The 21,048-nt window shown below is 42.3% G+C and overlaps 1 protein-coding gene across 4 annotated transcripts in view; it reads right to left on the minus strand.

The window, feature by feature from the left end:
* The window catches only part of Runx1t1 (RUNX1 partner transcriptional co-repressor 1), a 145,698-nt gene that overhangs the window by 64,249 nt on the left and 60,401 nt on the right, over positions 1-21,048 (minus strand). The gene's annotated exons all lie outside the window — the stretch shown is intronic.

A 21,048-nucleotide genomic window follows, 5' to 3' on the forward strand; every position in this document is an offset into this window, starting at 1 on the left:
CTACACATACACAAACACACCCAACATATTAAAATAAAAACATAATACTTTTCTGGGCGTGCTGAAATACCCCTGTAATTCCAGCCTTTACAAGGAAGAGGAAGCCTGTCAGCTGTTCAAGGCTGGCCTGAGTCACTTAGACTCTCAGAGAATAACTAACAACTAACAAGCAATTACCTGAAGGAGAGTTCCACAGTTTCCACGACAAACCAAATATTCCTTTGGTTTGCCCAGTCACAAACACACCAGAGCCCCAGTTCCAAACTCCTCTTCCTATGCTGGGATCCTCTGAGTTTACTCAAGTGCCAATCCTTCCCTCGCAGTTACATGGAGCAGCTGCCCCTTGTTTCCCACTAATTCTCTACCAAACCTGCCTTTCAAGGTGGGTGTTGAGCTCTAGTTCTGAACAAGGCAGTAGATCAAGGACGGGAGTAGAAGGAAACACCCTTCCTCCTAAACAAGGAAGGAGGAAACAGTCCTGACCCTTGAGAGGGGTTGGTGGTGGTGCTACCCAGAACACCACCTCTTCAGATTCTACCACTCTTCGCCAGAGCCCTGATTCTGTCGGGCTGCATAGAGCCAGCGTCTTCTGTGAGTGCTACTATTTTGTGGTTTCCGTCACCCGCACGGGACTCCATCCAGAGAACGCACATCTGACATGGAACCACAAAGACTTGGAAACTGATGAGGATGCACAGCCTTCCTCCATTCGCAGACACTTCTAGGCCCTCCAGAATATCCACTGTGCGCCCACACACCCTTAAAATGATTATCAACTGCATCTCTTCAGATACCTTCTCAGTCCTTATCACAAAATTTTCAGCAGTGGCCTGGTTATAAAGCAATTAATCCACTGCACAATTCTCCCTCAAAATATCCACTTTCTTTGACAGCTAAGGTATGAAAGTGTACGTGTGTGTGTGTGTGTGTGTGTCCATCCCCATTAGATAGCTCCGGCTGGTCTCCAGCTCCTGTTGATTCTTCCGCCTGGGGCTCTCAGGTACTGGGATCACAAATGGCACACTGCTTGCCTAGCATACATAAAGTCCTGGATTTGGTCCAGTTCTGTATAAATCAGGCCTGGTTTAGGGAAGGTGGGGGAGGAAAGAGCAAAAATTCATGAAATCTTATCTCTAAAGAAACAAATGAAAAAAATAACAAAAAAGAGGATGGGGAGGAGATATGGGGAGAGGAGGAGGTACAGGAAAGGAGGAGGAGGGAGAAGGAACAAGAGGAGGAGAGAGAAGTAGTAGAGAGGGCTGGGGACGGACTCAGTCACTGGATAAACTGGATGTGGGGAGGAATAGCTAGAAGCTCAGCACTCCAGAGGAGAAAGAAGAGTCAGAAGTTCAAATCCCTCCTCAACCACATGAGAGCTCAAAACCAGAGATCATCTTTAAAAAAAAAATAAAATAAAATAAAGCCCCACGTATCAGTTGTGGCTGAGAACCCCACGGTCACTTCTCTGCATTCTGACCAGTAGTGAGCCTTGGTGATTGGTGGTCTCTACCTGGTGAAAGGGGAGAGCTCCACTTACCTGAGGGTAGAAGGATGAGGCTTTGGAATGCAGTTAGAGACTATATTGGTTTAGCAAATGACAGCAGTAGACTCTGCTCCAGGGTCCATGACCTCTCCAGCAACAGGCAGCTGGCTAGGTTCACAGTGCCAGGCATGGATTCCCTCCTCCTGAGTGTCTAATTAGACAGCGAACACTACTATTGCTCAAATAAAGATGCCTTGCTGGGATGGTCAATGTGTTGACTCTAGGTTTTATGGCCATGTAGAACCGCTCATTGCTTGTCTCCCTTGGCAGCCTGCACAGTAACTTGTGACTCTATGAGAGCTAGCCCTCGGGCAGAAGCCGTCCAGGGCAGCTCCAGTTTCACTGTGCTAGTGTGGTCAGAAGTAGGGGGTGTTTTCAGCAACAGAGTCTTACCTTCACTCTGGTAGGCAACCATGGGCAGTGGAAGCACCTATTATTGTTTGGGGAATCTCCTGACTCCTTCAACCAACAGCCTGTAGGGAAGTTTCCTATGTCTGACCCTGCAGTTTTGGGTAGTCTCTGGCTCCTGGGGAAGAGGGGTGCATTATCACCCCATATGGCATAACTCATATAAATATATATTTAGCTATATTTATTTATTTATTTATATAATACATGTGTTTAATTTTATGTATTTAAATACATATGTGTGTGTGTTCAAATAATCTTATAAAGTAATGTTTCAGACTCCTCCCTTTTTATCCGTATTACCAGGGAACGTTGCTGCAAAGGGGTTAAGAGTAAGAGCCCGAGGACCAGGATGCCTGCTGCCAGGCAGTGTCTTCTAGCCATTAAAGGGGAGCTGCAGCCAAGAAATATTTTAATAATTCAGCTTGTTCACATATGACCCACACAAGCTCTAAAGCTCCTGTTTTACTGGTAGTATTGTAACACACAGGCACGCTAAACATTGGGGGGGGAGCATTTATGAGCCCAAAAATACACCGTTTCTCTGTTCCAAATGAGCACACTTTATTCTTACAACTAAGAACAAGCTCTGATTAAAACTGTCCATTTAGAATCCAGAGTCACATAGGTGACAAATCTCAGGGCATGGCTGTGGGATTTTCTCAATTGGGTTATCCTGGGAAAACTCACACTAAATATGGGTAATGCTATTCTGTGGACTGGAGTCCTGGGCTGAATGAAAAGGAGAAAGTAAGTTGAGCACACACAGTCATCTCATGGTTTTCTGACCGAAGGCAATGTCACCAGATGTCTCAAACTCCTGCTACCGTACAGTCCCTGCCAAAATGGACTGTACCCTCAAAATCTGGAACAAAATAAACACTTCTCTCAGTGGAATTTGTCATGTATTTTGCCACAGCGACAAGAAGATCAATAATACACAAGCAAAACTCTGTAAGAGCAGGTCCAAAAAGTGTGATGGCAGGCATTATCTCACTTCAAGTTTACAATGAGAGGGAAGTACAGATCTTCCCATTGGAGAGAAACTAAAAAGGGCTGCAGAGATGCCTAAGTGGTTAAGAGTACTGGCTGCTCTTCCAGAGCACTGGTTTCAATTCCCAGCACCCACAAAGGCGAACAATCATCTACAGTGGGATCTGATGCCCTCTTCCGGGATAAAGGTGTACATGCAGAAAGAACGCTCATAAACATAAGTCTTAAAAAAATGTTTGAAGACAGAAAGAAACCAAGAAGGAAAGAGGGGTAGAGACTGGAGATGGAGATTTTGAAGGTTCACTCAGGTTTTAACTGAGCTAACTCCAGGCCTCAAAGTTAATGTTCTCGCAGGCCAAATGCTACTTCATTGATGACTTAAAAACACAGGAATGCAGACCACATTCGTTGATGTTACATCTAGAGCTATTGACATACAAGGAACTATATGTTCCAGTGCAGTAGCTACAGCCAATGGCTCTGGTGACAATTCAAGTTTTAATTAAGATGAAATCAAACTTAAAATTTTCTCCTGACCGCACCAGCCATGTTCCATGTTCACAGCTGTGGCTGTACACACTGCATGACAATTTTCCCCAAGGTTTGCTTGTTCATCCTCACAAAGGGAAAGACACCCAAAGAAAACGGCTCTGGAAGTAACAAATTAGCCAACGTGGGAAGTGGGATTAAGGGGGCCTTTAGCCTGGGCCTAATCTTCTAGAACTTGGAGGCTCAATAACCCAGAGACCAAGTGTAGGACCAAAGACTACTGAAAAAAAAAATCTCCTAATGATATCATGCTGTATTCATAGATTGGTGCCTTGTCCAATAGACATCAGACATCGCCCATGGCTTTCAGGTCACCCTATTCACGTGCATGCTCGTTGATCTGAATACTACCATGGACATGAGTATCCGTCTGAAACAGGAGAGCTAGAATAACACCCAGTGAGTCACAATCTCTGAGAAGCAAGCATGAGAATAAACGTCTTGAGTGCAAGGCATTAGTGAACACCAGGGTAACTATGGTCAGGACAACACAACCATAACCACAGCCTGGGAACAGAGTAGCAGCAGCTGGGCCAGAATCAGAGAAGAGCCAGGGTGCATCTGTGCCTTCAGTGAACATGAAAGCTGCTGAAGAAGAAAGCCAGGTAAGTCATACACTACTAGAGCTACTTATTAAAACTAAGTTCAAAAAATAAGACGACTGGGTCATGTCCATTTGGAACAACAAGAATTTCTCTTCCTTCTTTGAGACAGGGCTTCACATTACCCATGATAGCCTAGACCTCAGTATGCAGCCAAGGATGACCTTGGACTTCCGTTGTGCTGCCTTCACTCCCCGAGAACTGGGCTCACAGGTGCAGTCATTGCTGGAGCTTGAACCCAGGCCTCCTAAATGCTAGACAGATGCTCTACCAATTGAGCATTGTATAGCAATGATCCAGCTATATTGGAGACTTTTAGTCCCATTTCTGAATGCCAACTTCATGAGCACATATATATGTTTACAATTCCAACTTCCTTGACATTTATGAAAGTGTATGGAATAGAAGCACTGATACGGGCTTTTGAATGGACAAATGAAGAAAGCAAAGCTGGGCTGTGTCCAAACATCTGCGGATGTGTTACTAATCCCTAGTTACTCAGATCAGAACAAAGGATGAATAAATGGAGAGGAGAGGAGCTGAGAACACACTCCTCCAAAGAAGAAAGACAAGCTGGTGCAGAGTCTACCCCAACTCACTCACTTTGAGACAGAGATGGTCTCCAGATCAAGAAAAGAGGAACCGTAAGAGCCAAATGGTGCTTTTAGCTAGAATATTATCTCAGGGAGTTCATGAAGAGAAAAGCCACTGGTCTTGGCAATTCTGGTAGATTCCAGGCAGTACACATCTTGGGGAAGCACCACCTTTCACCTACAACTGCCCCCTTCATCCCAACAACTCTTGGATCTTCTTGTAATCATTTCTTGGAAACAGTTCCTGGAAACTCTGAAAGTAGGCATCTCGAGGATGGAGGCCCGACTAGCCCACTTCTGTTGATTCGGCTTCATCTCCACCTGCTTCATATTTCACCACTGTTTATGATATCAGAGCAGGGTCTCCTCGTTCAGAACAAGAAGTCCGGACTCCTAGTCTAGGCCGTTAGCAACTGTTTGACTGAGTGGCAGCATAAAATACTTAGGCAGGATGGCACATGCCTGTGATTTCAGCACTTGGGAAACAAAGGAAGAGGCTGATGCATCGTAAATCCATGGTCAGGCAGACCACAAAAAGATTTTGTCTTGAACACAAAAGACTAAACTAAACTAAAAGGATTTAGTGAGAAACCCCGAATGCTCCAATTAACAGAAAGTAACTACTTGGACAAAGAGCTATTAGATCATTCCAGACCATGGAAAACATCATTGTGTAGGGATCCGATCTTTATACTCTTTATGCACAGATATTTTTGCTGTATTTCACAGTGATAAGGCTAGGCTTGACCTTGTGTGAACCAAAGCTACCAGGGAAAAGAGGATTACCTATGTTATTGATTCCACAAGGCTGAGTCATCTGAGAGTTGGCATATCACAAATTTGGAGTCAAATTATCTCAGCTCCCACCCACCTCTGACCTAATATCCTTGTGATGTGTCACCTGAAACCTTGAACGCATGAACGTAAGACTGCTGGCTTTCAACAAGCCAAGGTAATAATGTGATCAGCTGGCATCTGAAACCCATAGCAAAGATTTTTCGTCTTTACTGTAACTCAACTTCCTGCCGTTTCCACCATGGTATCTGAAGCATGACTTAAGACTTTCTTTTGTTCCGTAACTATAAAATCCTCATGAAACTCTTACCACATTGGAGCATGCTGTTTGGGACAAACTGGCTCATGTTCCCTGGGCCACGGTAACTCATACTTGGTAACAGAATAAACTATGCTGTCCCTTTGAAAGGGGAACTTTTTGTGCGGACACTTAGGCTCTCTTGCCTAGGCATCTTTTGTAGCGGGAATGACGGACCTGCCTCACAGCTCTTCCCACACTCATTTTAACTGTTGTTGCTCCTTGGTGACGCTTAAAAATAGTGAGGTCAAATCATAGGGGCATAGCTATAGTTCCTGTTAGTGATGAGAATCCAACTGGAGGATCTCTGGGGCCCAGGAAGGAACTCAAAACCAACCTGGGCAGCCCAGGGAGACACTCAGTTCTAAAGCATTTGCCTGGGTGTTTATCTCAACAAGGTCTGATTCTCAGTATGGGAATAATTTAAAAATGAAATAAATAGATATATTCAAACCAAGACTGGCAAAATACCTTACGAGGTAAAGGCATTTCCTGCAGGAGCCTGATTATCTGAGGTTGATCCTAGAATTCATGTAAAGGTAGAGAGAAAACCAACTCTACCAAATATCTTCTGACCTGTGTGCACGCGAGAGCACAAATACACACAAACACACACACACACAGAGAGAGAGAGAGAGAGAGAGAGAGAGAGAGAGAGAGAGAGAGAGAGAAGAGTATGTGCGTGATTTACCCTGGAAGTCTCAACCCCACCTTTGCCAGGATAAGTCTCTCTCTCTCTCTCTCTCTCTCTCTCTCTCTCTCTCTCTCTCACACACACACACACACACACAGAGAGGGGGGGGGGAGGTATGTGTGTGATTTACCCTGGAAGTCTCAACTCCACCTCCACCTTTGCCAGGATAAGTCTCTCTCTCTCTCTCTCTCTCTCTCTCTCTCTCTCTCACACACACACACACACACACACACACACACACACGGTTTCCATTCTAACTAAGGGATCTGACTTCTTCTCTGCTTAAGTGTCAACCATAGTTTCCTTTCACTCTGTTCACTCTGAGGACACAACCCAAAGCCTCTAAATGACCTGCAGGGAAGCTAGATTTCTCTGCTCTCTCCTCCTTATCTCACCTCACACCTCAAGTGTAATTTAATGACTTGCAAACTACTCTGACTTCTAGGCCTTTCTCTTGGCCAAACCTAGCACACAAAGGTTTCCTTCATGGCTCCTTCATCACTGTTATAAATGCTCTTTTACCATCGTCATTGTCTTCATGGGCTTATCAGAATTATGCAATAACTATAGAATTAGTGGTTTTCCTAGTGCCTCTCCTCCAACAGTGTTGCAAGTCAAGGCACGTATCATATTATGAACCACACATCAATCCAATCCCAAAATTTATCTGGGCCATAAAAATGAACAAGGATTTTCCTACTTAAAAGTCCAGATTTGGGGGCTGGAGATATGGCTCAATGGTTAAGAACACTTGCTGCTCTTTCAAAGAGCCCAGAGTTAGTTGTCAGCTTCCTATCAGACAGTTCTCAAATACTGTAACTCCAAATGGAGTGATTCTGACACCATCTTCTGTCCTCTAGGGCCAAGGAGCTCACATGGCGTGTACAAACATACGTGCAGGAACTCAAATGTGCACTTAAAATACAAATCTCTAGTAATACCAACACAAATGGAGACCAAAGTTGTAGAATTTGCTATTCCTTTTCAGTGTCTTTAATAAGAGAAACAACAAAAGAGCAGCTGTTGAAAACCTCTTTAATTTGTTTTACTTATACTTCATTGGTTTCAGCCAATATCATTCCCTCCAGATCATCCCCATAAAATGATAGATTGAGGTAAGCCTGACGGTATACACTCGTGCTTCCTGAGTTATGAAGGCACAGGTTGGAGCCTCTCAAGCTCAAGATCAGCCTGAATTACATAAAGATATTATAATCTCAAAATATTACAAGCTGGGCATAGCTTCAGTGGCAGAACACATGCTAATATGTGTTACCGGCACCACAGTAAACCAACAACCAAAACAAAAACCTTAGAGAACTTGGTAAGCTGTGTTTTCATTTTAATTGTAGGATTTTATTTCCTTCTTGATTTCTGCAATGAGTCCTAATCACTTGGTGTGGGACAAATGTATTTTGTCAATTATATTTTAAATAAATGCTGACTGGTCAGTAGTCAGACAGGGAGTATAGGCAGGACGACAAGACAGGAAGTAGAGGCGGGTCAATGAGAACAGGAGAATGCTGGGAAGAAGGAAGCCCATTTCTCCGCAATCCTGACCCGACCACAGAAGAGACAAGATGTAACTTCCCTGCTTAATAAGGTACTGAGCCACATGGCTAACACAGATAAGAATAATGGGTTAATATAAGTTATAAGAGTTAATAAGAAGTTTGAGCTACTAGGCCAATCAGTTTATGATTAAAGCAGACCTCTGTGTGATTTCTTTGGGACTAAATGATTGTGGGAACCTGGCAGGAAAGAAAATTCCGACAACAATCACTCATAGTGTGCTGTTTAGTTGTCCCATGAATTTATATACATTTTATTACTGCTATTTCCTTTGCTTTAAAGCTTTATTCCACTGTAATAAGAGTATACTGGATGTGTTGGTTTTCAATTTTCCTTTATCTGTTGAGACTTCATTTGCATCCTAACAAGTCACCAGCTGTAGAGGAAGTTCCATGGGCTGTTGAGAAGAAGGTGTACTCTTTGTTGTTTGGGTGGAATGTTCTTAGATGTCTGTTAGGTCCACTAGATCTACGACACCAGTGACCACCAACGTCTTCTTTCTTAGTTTTTGTTGATTGCCAATCGATTGTCACTTCTCCTGGCTGCCCACCATTAACTCCATGGGAAGACACTAACTCCTGAAGACGATTTGCATGTTGGTTGAGGACAGAGAAAAAAAATCTCAAACTGACCAGGACACTTCCCTGCAGGGTGCTTTCACAAAGGGCTGCTGGGAGAGGAGAGCCATGATGGCCTTATCCAGCAGTAGACCCCACTGGCCATGTCATCAGCCTTCCAACCACATACACCACTGGTAAAACATTTACAGGACTGTCAGGAAAGGGAACCAACTGCTTATGTTTATTGGACCTGAGCCTTGCTCAACGAGGGAGAATAAAATCCTGGTGCTGCTAACCTGGCCAAAGGCTTCAACGGGCTCACGCTGTCTTGCTAAATGGTCACGTTGTTACACCATCATCTACATATTTATGTTTATCCCATATTAGGACAGCTGTCTGTGAAATAATTTTACATCATTGTCTTGTTAACTCAGCAGCTGTCTTCAGTGTTTATCTTAATGTCTTGGCTTCCTTTGATCTGTTGCCCACTTCGTATGCCTTTCCTCCAGTGGGAGCTCGATGAACTGGGATATCTGCCTCTTTTTGCCTTCTCAACTAACTTTTCTCCTGACAGGGGTGTTCACACCTCCTGCAATAAGTTCTGCCTGAGACGAACTCTCCCAAGGGCTGGACCCAGTAATCTCATTGTTTGCTTTAACACATCTATCTGGATAGCACTGACAGGCTAATTTAGACCCAAAGCCCACTGCTCCATTGGGAATCTGCTGCCTCATTTATGGGTTTTGTACTATTTTCCAACCAGCCGACTAAGTTTCAGGCCACAGTCATCCAATGCCTTCTTGACTCTATCATCCCCCTCCATCCAACTCATCCCAATAGCCCATCAGTTCCACTTCTGCTACCATAATGACCCTTCCTTGGTCCATACAGATGCGGCCTTTAAAATCCATTCAGGCACTGTGCTATTTTCCCACCTCCATTCATCAAATCCTTCTTCACATCTGGAACAAGAAAAGTTCCAAAGTGTGACTGTGACAAAAAATCAACTACTTTTAATCCTTGTACAATTAAACTTTTAATCCTTGTACAATTAAACAGGTTTCCAACGGCTCCTGAGGGGATCCCGATTCCGCTGTTGAGAACCCCCAGCACCTAAACGTAACGGTCATCCTGAAAGTAGTTTCTTACATTAAACCTTCTAAAATTAAATAAGTAACACTCTCCTGTTAACCTTCTATCCCTAGCCTGTACACACTATAATATTTATAGTTAACATACTTCCCAGCAAAACACCAATCAAAACTTTTTCCTGGAAGTTGCAGATGTTTTAAAAGTTAATTTGAGTTGGGCATGGTGGCACACACCTGGAATCCCAGCACTAGAGTTAGCTTAGAGAGAGGATAATCAGGGGGAATTCAAGGCCAGACTCAGCTAACTTTGAGTTCAAGGCCAGTCTGGGCCCAAGTAACACCCTATCTCAAAAGAAAAAAAAAATAGTTAAATTGAAATATAAATTAAAATATTAAGGAAAACTTTGAAGATGAATTATAATAAATTCAGCTTAATTTTTATTAAAATTCATGATAAAATTACAATTTTAGTAATCTACTGCTAGCCAAAAACAAATAAAATAGTTTTAACTAAACAGAAAAAAAAGTTGAGAAATCAGCACATATTACCTAAAATCCAGTACGTAATAAAGAAGACTTTTTGCCAGGTATACTGGTTCATGCCTGCCACCCTAGCACTTGGAAGGCTAGGACAAGTTCAAGGGCATCAACGTCATCTCAAAAAACAAACGAAATACTTAAAACAACAACAAAAGACTATTGAATTATGGCTCAGAGCCTAAGAGTGCTTGCCACTCTTGAGGATGGCTTGACTTCACCTCCCAGAGGCAGGCAGTTCTCAATCACTAGAACTCCAGTTCCCAGAAGCTACCGTGGGCAGTTCACAGCCACTAAGGACTCCAGTTCCCAGGAATCTGACCTCTCTTCTGGCCTCTGATGGTGAACACCTCACTCACATATTCATATTCTCACATGAAGAAACTTACATATGCACATAATTACCATTTTAAGAGTTCTTTCCAGGGCACATGCCTATCGTCTTACTAGTCAGGAGGTATTGGCAGCAGAATCAAAACTCAGGTTCATCCATAGCTACATAGGAAACTCAAGGCCAGCCTGTGTTACTACATGAAACCCTGTCTCAGAAAACCAAATGGGAAGGAGGAATAAAAACTGCAATACAAATGAAAAAATATAGCAGCCAGATCTGTGTATAATCCTCGCACCCAGGAATCAGAGACAGGGGGTTAACCATGAGTACCAGACCATCAGGGCTAGATGGTGAGTATGAGGTCAGCCTGGCTACAGAGTGAGACCCCTGAAGAAAACCATATGTGAGCCAGAAAAGTGACTCCCGGTACAGGTGCCTGGACCAACACTGAGGACATCCCTACATTTGATCCTCAGGGCCCTCACAGAAGAACAAGAGAACCAACTCCTACAACTTGTCCTACAAACTCCACACATGTTCCATGCCAAGATAACACACAGATATGCACAAACACCCAGACACATGAATATAAATTTTAAAAATAATGTGTATATGTAAATATACATACATATTTATAGACATTTATGAAGCCTTAGAATAAAAAGATCTAACCAAAGTGTTTTTTTAAAGACTGAACCAAAAATGTCACTAAGAAAGGTACCACAAAGTAAATGTAGACAGCAAATCAAGAAAAAATAATGTTTGCTGTGTGACAGTAATGGATTGATACTCCTGATCTAGAGGAATTACAAAATCCACATAAAAAATATAAAATATACAAATAAGCAAAACATGTACAATGGTATATACTTATAATTATTATCTGAGCACATGACAAGATGGGGCAGGAGTGCCAAAAATAATAAAATAAAATAAAAAAGGTAAACCCCTACAATAAGAAACATAAATGACATACAATCCGTTGGAGAAAAACCCATAACCTCATGGGGGCAGTGACAACAGATGCTTAATTTATTTAAAAACGATCATCTTTTTGCATGTAATAAAATAACAGGTTTGTAATGATAATACGATTATTAGTCATCTAGCACAAACTGACACTTTACCACACTTCCATATATGGTAAGTTTCCTGCAGGACAACCACCAGGCAGTCGGTATAAATTATCTTTAAACAGACACACCTATCATCGAATGCGCCAGTGACAGTCTTCAGCAATTACTGTAAACCATTAACACCAGGTAATCGGCGGTGTTTATGATGAGCGACTGACAGCCAGCTGGCCATCCCACTTCATGACTGTTCTGGTTTATGGTTACAGTGTTCAAAGGCTGGGGGGTGGGTATAGGGGTGTGGGGGGCGGGGAGATTGGGAGGAGGAGGGGAAGGAGGAAAACTGTGGCAAGGATGGAAAAATGAATGAATGAATGAATGAATGAATGAATGAATGAATGAATGAGTCACAGTGCTCTAAGGAAGCACTGAGGAGGGATCAAGGGCCTCTGATGGTGCGAAGTGTCTCCCAACTAGATACCCAAATACAAAGGCTTGAATGGACATGAGGGAAGATCTTAGACACACATCAAATGGAGAAAGGCATTGCAAAGAGACATGGCTCACAAGGTCCTGGATCTGTCTCCTGATAACCGTTATTTATAGGATGGGTCTATCAGTGAATAAGCCTGGATGGATGTGTGTTAAGGACAACGTGAGAACATTATAAGGCGCCCGTGTGCTCTATAACTGAGTGGACCTTTCCAACACGCTGTCCAAGTCATACCGCAAAACACCTGTCAACTTTGGGGGTCTTTTCCCTTTGTTTCTAGTCTACTCTATACTCAATCCTAAATCCCTGTGGTATGTGCCAGAAACATCCCTGGATCTCCGTGAGTGACAGAGAACTGTGTGGTCAGTTCCCAGCATTCTGCTTTCTGGTAGCAGGCTTTTCCTCGGTGAGGAGTGTACAAAATGAGTGTTCATGCACCTTAGGATCAATCAAAGTAAAACCTAACACATCCAGATTACCTACCAATAAAACTACCTGCAAAGCATTTTGTGTGGTTTTGGTTTTTTGAGACAAGATCTTAAGTGGCCTCTGTAGCCTCAAACCTTAGACTTAGCCGAGGCTGTCCTTCAACTCCCAGTCTTTCAGCCTCTAACTCCAGCTAGGACCACAGGGGTGCACTGCCATCCTGTTATCTGAGAAATAACAAGGGAGTCTCTGCCAAGGTTGTTAGCTTCAGACAGGGGTAATAATAATAAAAAAAATAAAGAGTGGAGGTGGGATTTAAGAAAACTTAAAGAGAATGGAAGGGTTCCAAGAAATCGGATTGTAACAGGCGTTCCAAGTACTTTTGAAAACACTAGGAGGAAACAAAAGCACCTTGAGGCCAGAGAGATGGCTCAGCGCCAAGTCTGGCCACCTGAGAGGGAACCCACAGGGTAGAAGGAGAGAACTAATACCCACAAGTGGTCCTCTGACCACTACTCTGGGGCATCAATACATAAACACACAAAAATATATTATTTGTAAAGTGCCTTAACCAAGTATTGCAGTACAGGCCTATAATCCCAAGATTTGGGAGGCAGAAACAGGAGGATCAAGACTTCAAGGTCATCCTTTACTAAGTACTGAATTCAAGGGCAGCTCTGGGTACCTGGGATTGTTAACTTGAAAAACATGAAAAGACTCAGCCTTCAAGAGCAGAAAGTGCCTTATTTGCCAATACCCCGATGACTCAACAGTGCCTACCATCGGCATTTACTGAGTGAAAGAATGAATGCTGGTTTAGTCATAATAACATCCATGCACCATAGAAGACAGAGATAGAAACAACTGGAGATCTATGGGAGGAACCCTCGGATTGCTAGAGCATCTTGGGAACCAGATCACCAAACGGATGGCTAGAGTTTTCAAGCGCCATTCAAGGGACGCACAACCAAATAGAACTCTTGAGGCAGTGGGTGAAGCATTGGGTGAGACAGGGGATCTTGAGGCCACTCTGGCAATACAGCAAGCTCTTCAGAAACAACCAAAGAAAGGAAAGCAGACTGTTCTCCATGAAGCAGCTTCCCCAAAGGCTGATCCATCTACAGCACTTTTCAAAGACAAGTGGGGGCAACCTGTGGACTGGATTAGCTAACACATCCTAAGGAAGAACTGAAAGCTGGTATGTATATGGAGATTGCTCTTTGATTTAGCAAGGCATCCATGTAAGAGACCAAAATCCATAGATCCTGGGGTGGTATCAGGTTCACAAAAACACATACCCGTATCTGGAGATCAAACTCACGTCCCGTGAAAGCCAGCCAGTGCTGGATTATCTGGCCATATTCAAGTGCCATATCCATCAACCCTTAATAGCATCTCTGGCCCAGTTAGTAGCATAATATAATTTTCCATAGAGGTTCATGACCTTACTTTAATTAATAAGGCAATTCAGAGAAGGTGCCCTAATTAATTAATTGCTCTCTGAACACTCCCTGAAGACAGATGCTCACATTCTGTTTACCAAAGACATACCTGCTTTGGGGGGCTGGGAAGATAGCTGTAGTTCGTAAGGAGCTTGCTTCCAAGCATGACTACATGAGTTTAATCCTTGAGACCCATAGCATGTAAGGAGAACAGCTACTCCTACAGGCTGTCCTCTGACCCACTCCCACACACACCAGGACATGCCTGCACATGCACACATGTAGCTATGAGCACACAGACACACATAAAAAAATAAATTACACGCACACACACATAAAAATAAAGTAATGCAATTAAACGTTTTTGGAAAAGAAAAGACATATACTCAAGAGTTTGTAAGTGTATTTTCACCTCTCTAATTCCTAGACAACTTAAAGAGAAATGTACTTTTTGACAGCCAGACTACTAGGCAACCTAAAGCCATGAAATTCTGCCTAGCTAGTTTGAATGACACATTTTTACAATCCACACGCTACCTCAAGTTCTAGAGACATGTCTCAAGTGAATACATAAATAAATTTCATATTAATAAGTCCTTAATGTAGCCATATCTGCATTTGTACTTTAAATGTGGGCAAATACGTTATTCAATTAAAATGACAGTCAAAATTCCTTTCCGCTCACCGGGAATCATTTATATTTCATAGAGCACTAGAGATGTCTCTGGACTTACGAAGAATTATAATGGGGGAATCAAAGCAAACACTGATGGACAATCACAAAGAGCATTCTGCTCATCAGTGAAGAGTACTGCACAGTGGGATTCCATGAGGACATTATCAAGGAAACCACCTGTGTCATTCTCTCTGTCAGATAAATTAATCACAAAAGCAATACACATCTAAATGCAAAAGAGGCTGACCTCAATCCCAGGTTCCCATGCTATCGTGAACATGCTACCAATAGAAACTTCAAGTGAGTCTCAGACGTCCATGTTACCATCAACATTTACTAATAGAATCTCCAATTTCGGCGTCTCCCGAATCACCCCATGATGATACGACCATATTTCCTTAAGAAACAAAGAACTTGTCTGAGCGGTGGTGGTGTACATCTTTAATCCCAGGACTTGGGAGGCAGAGGCAGGCAGATCTCTGTGAGTTCAAGCCCAGCCTGGTCTACAGAGTGAGTTTCAAGACAGCCAGAATTGTTACGCAGAGAAACCCTGTCCCGAAAAGCCAAAAGAGGAAAAAAAGAAACAAAGACCTTGCTTTGGACGTGACGGGCACCGCCACAGAAGGCCACTCTGACTGTGAATATTAACGAACTTTGAGCAACAGCAAGAGAAAGAAATGCCGGGAGCCTCTGTCTTCAGAGAGCAATACTTTTCAGAACCTGCTCCTGGCAAAGACTATTACACAGGTGGGCACGCCTGTCTTCCCAGCCAATCGGGAGGCTCAAGACAAGAAGGAAGCAAGTTCGAAGCCAGTATAGAAAAACTAGTGAAAATGGATTCTTAGGAAGAGCTGGTGAAGTTACTCAGAAAGGACTTTCTTGGCTAGCATGAAAAAAGGCCTGGGTGTGATGCTCAGAAATACACACACACACACACACACACACTCCCTTCTCCTCTCTCTAGGACAGAATGCCTACCACAGGCAAATTCCAATAAGAAATAAAGACACACACATAAATACATACATGTCCATATGTACATATGAACATGCGTATATTCCTACAGACATAAGGACACCCTGTTCAGTCTGTATAATGTTACATATATATATGTATATATATATATATATATGTATATATATACATATATATATATACATATATATATATATTCAAGGTTGACCTTTTGGATTTGGATAACTATTTTGTGTGCTCTTTTTATTACTTCCTTTATGTTTTGAAATTATGATATAACTATATCTTTTCTCCTTTCAACCCTCCCATCTACCCTTCCTTGGTGTCTTCCACATCCATGGCTCTCTTTTCCATTAACTGTTGTTACAACATATAACCAACTCTCTCCCTTCATTTTAGAGACACCTAACTCCAAACTTCCCTAAATAGTTCCTCTCCCTTCTTCACTGCTTCTGACACTCTCCGCTCCTCTCCTCAAAGGCTGCCCTCTCTTTATAATATATTTCCCCCCTGATGAATCACTCCCAGGTTTGAACAATCACTAGTGACTTGAAATCAAGATTACCAGTAGACATGTGCCTCTATTCCCCAAGCCTGTGACCTAACTCCTTATTGATAACCTCAAAATCAGGCACTGAACAGACTTGGACGTTTAACACTTCATCTCCTCTTAAATATTTATCACCGGTTTGAGTAATGGCTGCCAGTTACCTAAATTCCAGCCTAAAGTCACCCTAGGTATCACTGATTCTTATGCCCTGGATATACATCCAACAGAACCTTTGAGCCCTGTGGTTATTTATTGACAGTTAAAAGCCTCAACTTCCTAATCCACTTTCTTCTCATGGGTTCCACATCATCCTGAGACCAAACCCAGCAACACGGCCAGCTGGTAGTATATGGCACTAACCCCAAGAAGGCAGAGGCAGGAGACTCATAAGTTCTACATAGTAAGTTCAAGAACAACCAGGACTATATAGAAAGCTTCTCTAAAAACAAATAAAAAGTTTGAAAAGTGGGTGGGGCTTGAGTGGTAGAGCATTTCCTAGCATGCAAGTCAGTCCTCAGTATTGGCTGAGTATGGTAGCAACAAGCATTTTTAATTCTAGAACTTGGGATGTATAGGCAAGAGGATACACAGGTAATGGCCATCCTCAGCTACACAGAAGGTTTGAATCCTGGGCTTGCTGTGTGACCAAACTTTTCCTGGAGAGATGCAATGCTCAGGCTAATCCCCCTAGACAGAGAACTCACAACAGACAAAGTACGGGTGCCACCGAAGTCCAACCTGATGAACCAATGACTTTTGTTGGGGTTCCTAACAGGAATATGGGTGGGCAGTTATATAAAAGAGCAAGAAAAACTCAAAAACAGCTGTATCACCAAGGCACACTCCAGCATCACAAAACTGGGGACCAAGAGCACACTGCACAGCTCGCAGACAGCTCAACAAGCTGAAGATTATCTTTCCCAGGTGCCTCGGTCAGTTTGAACCTCTTCCAGGCAGCTCAGCTGCTTTCTGCTTCTTCCAGACAAATGCTCTAGTCTCGGTGTCATCTTGACTTGTCTGAGTGACAGGGACTCTAAGCTTTTATTCTTTACTCTGGTAGGGAGGAGCCTAGAGAATCTGATCAGTTTCAGGGACTTCCTTAGTGGCTTTGAGTTGTTTTCTTTCCTGTTTAAAGAGCTTCCCTGCAGGATAAGCTAAAGGTGAGGTGTTCTTCTATTGATTGCCTATGGGAGGGGGGGGGGATGTTCCATCATGCTACTAGGTGCCTGACCGTTCCCAGGCTTTCAAATGTCCTAGAACTACAATAAGAGTAGGCTCCTGTAAGAAATAAAGGAAATGTCGCCTTTTCTACGAAGTTTCTCCTAATTACCCCACCCCCACATTCTGATGGACCCTTCCTTCCTTTATACTTTGCTCTGTATGCACCTGGTACCAAGTTTAGCATCACGTATTACAAGTCTGCTGTGTAGATAGTGTCTGTTATAAATACAAAGCACAAATGTGAAGCAATTAACTATCTGCTAGGAATATACTCAGATCCAGTAACTAGCAGCTAAGACTACAACCTCAGGATCTGGACATTCTCTACCCACTCACACATACAGAGGAAAATGTAGGCACCCACTGCTCAAATAAACAAAGACTGTCCAGTTCCTTATTTGAGCACTTTGAGATGCTCAGATTCAGGCATTGTGCCACAAAGACAAGACTTAGCAATCCACCGTATTTTCAAATTATATGAGTATTCTACTCCTTCTTCTTTATATCTTTATTCTTTGTAGCCAGATAACTGACTCTCCATAGCTCAGTCATGCCCACTTCCCGCTTCTCTCCCAAGGACACACAATTCTTTGTACAGAATGGGTGGGTAAGGATGGAAAACAGGGTGTTCTAGGAAAGAGTTTTAATCCACAGACATTCTCAGACCTCCAAGCCTGATTATAGAGCAACCCATCCTTCCAAAAGAAAAAAAAAATTCTCCAAAAAGTTAATTTTATTCAATCTTAAAATTATTTTAAGGAAACTGACATCCATTTTCTAAGATTAGCTGAGGTATCCTCAAGTGTCCCCAAAGTAACTTTGTGGAATCTCTTTAAAATAGGATCGTGTCAAGAATGGTTATGTCCTCCTGGGATAGCTCCACTTGGGTGCTGGAGGCGGGAGACTTCTGTTACCCAGTGAGTTTAGAGGCCAGCCTAGGCTATATGAGACCCTGTCACAACCCCACCTCCCAAAGAAACACTGCGAGAAACTTCTCACCTCGTAACTTTTAACATAAATTTTTAAATAAAAAACAATATAATGATTTTATAGTTTTAGAGTAACACACATACATTACTAGATTAAAGATGTTACATAGGAAATTTTTAGTCATGTTTCCTTAGGAGTTTTAAAAGGTTCTTATTAAAACAGACATGTTTAATTCAGCATAAACATGAAAACCTCAATTTGAACTTATCTCAAAGTTTTTAAATGACTTACTCTTTATTGTTTTAATATTTTTATTCTGTAGTTTAAATCTTTCTTGGATAGCACTTATTTAACTTATATAATTGTTGACTCTTATATAAGAGTGATCAAGAATAAACTAAATGATGGTGGGTGGGTGGATGGAGGGGAGGGTGGGTGGGTGTATGGGTAGGTGAAAGAACAAAACTCTAACAAAGCCTCGTAGTAAATAACACACCTTCACCTGCTCTCAACAGTTCTTGGTAAAAAATAAATAAATAAAATTGCATATGCTACTTTTAGACTTTTATTACACTCTCCTGGCTTATTCTATTGTAAGAACTTGGTAGAGATATGGGCAAGACAGGAAACAGCAGGGCAGAGGCCAAGTCAGTTTCCTTCGGTATGAAAAGCCTTGATGGCCCCTCTCTGTCTCCACATTTTATGAGTGTGAAGACAAACAGGACTGCTGCAAGAGTTCACAGGAAGGTGGAGGGGAAGCGTCCAGTGCCACACTAGGTTGTAGAAACTACTGGGAATGTGGCTCAAAGGAGCAAGAGGATGCAGTCATCTGCATCTCTCTCAGGCTCTCTAGCGTTGGCAAAATAAGCGGTATGGGGATTGGTGAACAAAGTAAAACCAAAAACCCCAGCTCTCTGTTGCCTTGTACATCCGGAGTCACCCCCACTACTCCAGCAACCATTCCTGAGTCCCATGAAATACTCAAAGAACCAGGCCAAGGGAACAGATGCAGAGAGAAGTAAGCAGAGGGCAGATTTGGTAATGACACCTGGTTGTTTGAATGCAAAGTCCAGGATTTGGGGGAGTGGAGGGTTGTGTTTTCAGGGGGCAGGGGGACTGGCTGGGAATTTGTGACATAGCCCAGCAAGGTTTCAAATTCACAAGAATCCTCTTTTCTCTGCTCTCCTAGTATAGGGATTACAGCCATGCAACACCACACCAGACAAGGCCATTGATTTATTGCTACATTCTCTACCCCCTGCAAATCCATGTTGGTGCAAGAAGGATACTCAGGAGCCAACTGATTCCACCATGAGGATGTGATATATATCACAACAAAGGAAACAGTGAAATGTGGTCCTAGATAGGGCATCCAGAGAGGAAGGAGAAGGTAATCATAATTACGAAAATCATAAATAAAATTTTGAGAACTAGGAGAAAAATTAATGTTATGTTGAAAATATAAGAACTAAAAGGAGAATGGAAAGAATATAAAAATCAACCCCAAAATAATTACAATAAAGTTCCAAGCATTGATCCAAACTTAATGTTACAATTAATAATATTGTTTCCATTTCTCAAAATTATCTAGTTATTTATAATTTAAATCTTCTACTTTACATTACATCTTTTGTCTCAACTTCACACCCAAGTTACTGTCTACAGCATGGCTTCTATACGAGAGAGAGAGAGAGAGAGAGAGAGAGACTCAAATTTAACTTATGGATGAGATCATTCTAGAAAAACCAATTCTTCCTGCTTACTTTTCCTTTTTCTACTGAAATCAACAGTCCTACCCCCAAGCTCAATACATGTGAGGCATCTGGACTTTTTTGTTCAAAACTTTTATCGGAGTGCTGTGGGACAATGATCTTGTAGTCTATAAAGATTTGTCTGCTGTATTGGTTTAATAAAATGCTGATTGGCAAAAAGTAGAAATGGGACAACCAGAACAGGAGAATTCTGGGAAGAGGAAAGAGTCAGTCTACAGTCGTCACCCAGGCACAGAGGAAGCAAGATGAGAATGCCTGGCTGATAAAAGGTACCACATGGCTAACACAGACAAGAATTATGGGTTAATGTAAGTTATAAGAGTTAATAAGAACCCTGAGCTAATAGGCCAACTGGTTTACAATTAATGTAGACATCTGTGTGATTTCTTTGGGACTGAACGGCTACAGGATGGGATGGGACAGAAACTTCTGTCAACATTTGAGTAATAGTTACTTAATAAGTCTGCAACCCAGTTTTGAATTCCTTCATGCTTTAAAAAATGTCCTCCACAGATCTGAGCTTGAAGTTTCCTTCTTGACATTTTCAGTCTGCAGAAATAATCCCTGTTTCAGCTTTATAGACTCCAGGAGGCTCTAAGTAACTTAACAATGGGCTATACCTTCCTGTCTTTCCATGCCTGGACTGCTGGGCAAAGCCTTTTCCTAGGCTCACTACTCAGTGGTTTCCATGTTAAATTCAATCCCCAATCAAACCAGAGGATGGCAAGCTATAGCTCAGTCTAAGTCACATAAAGCCCATGTCAAAATGCCAAAATATAAAAATAAAATAAAAATAAATCGAGATAAAGCAAAACAAAATTTGAATCCTAGTGTACAATCTCTGAGAGTTGCTGACACTTGGAGAGAATCCTAATGCCCAGTTACAACTCAATTACTGTGAGATGAGGCTTGTGGCATCCA

This window comes from Microtus pennsylvanicus, chromosome 3 (assembly GCF_037038515.1).
Source record: "Microtus pennsylvanicus isolate mMicPen1 chromosome 3, mMicPen1.hap1, whole genome shotgun sequence".
Taxonomy (NCBI): Eukaryota; Metazoa; Chordata; class Mammalia; order Rodentia; family Cricetidae; genus Microtus; species Microtus pennsylvanicus.